Below are 1,016 nucleotides of genomic sequence, written 5' to 3'. Positions count from 1 at the left end.
TCTGAACACAACAGGTCCAGGTCTGAAGCAGCAGGAGACCAGACCGGCTGCCTCTCCTGTCAGCTAAGACCAGCAAACTGAGGCTACAGGTCCCACGGGCTCAACAACACTGGACAACAGAAGATTGGAAAAACGCTGCCTGGTCTGATGAGTCTCGATTTCTGCTGCGACAGTCAGATGGTAGGGTCAACAGTCAGATGGTCGGGTCACCAGTCAGATGGTAGGGTCAACAGTCAGATGGTAGGGTCAACAGTCAGATGGTAGGGTCACCAGTCAGATGGTAGGGTCAACAGTCAGATGGTAGGGTCACCAGTCAGATGGTAGGGTCACCAGTCAGATGGTAGGGTCAACAGTCAGATGGTCGGGTCAACAGTCAGATGGTCGAGTCAACAGTCAGATGGTAGGGTCAACAGTCAGATGGTCGGGTCAACAGTCAGATGGTAGGGTCACCAGTCAGATGGTAGGGTCACCAGTCAGATGGTAGGGTCAACAGTCAGATGGTAGGGTCAACAGTCAGATGGTAGGGTCAACAGTCAGATGGTAGGGTCAACAGTCAGATGGTAGGGTCAACAGTCAGATGGTAGGGTCAACAGTCAGATGGTAGGGTCAAAGTTTGGCGTAAACATGAAAGCAAGGATCCATCCTGCCTGGTATCAGCGGTTCAGGCTGGGGGTGAAATGGGATTTTCGTGGCACATTTTGGGCCCTTTAGTACCAACTGAGCATCGTTTAAACAGCACAGCCTGCCTGACCTTGTCCTTCCCTCTATGACCACAGAGTACCATCTTCTAACAGCTACGCCACGTCACAAAGCTCAGATCATCTCAAACTGGTTTCTGGAACATGACAGTGAGTTCTCTGTACTCAGATCAGATCAGATCAGATCAGACCAGATCTCAGTCCAGCAGAGCAGCTTTGGGATGTGGTGGAACAGGAGATTGGCATCATCTTATATTGGCTTTTTTTATTGAAATAACGTTACGGCATTTTAGTCCTGCGATCCAATCTCTGCATGCA

The sequence above is a fragment of the Centroberyx affinis genome, unplaced genomic scaffold (assembly GCF_046629955.1).
Source record: "Centroberyx affinis isolate AG114_WGS23_722 - 3 ecotype Tasmania unplaced genomic scaffold, CSIRO-AGI_Caff_v1 ptg002565l_1, whole genome shotgun sequence".
NCBI classification, from domain to species: domain Eukaryota; kingdom Metazoa; phylum Chordata; class Actinopteri; order Beryciformes; family Berycidae; genus Centroberyx; species Centroberyx affinis.
Note: the sequence above shows the minus strand (reverse complement) of the source record.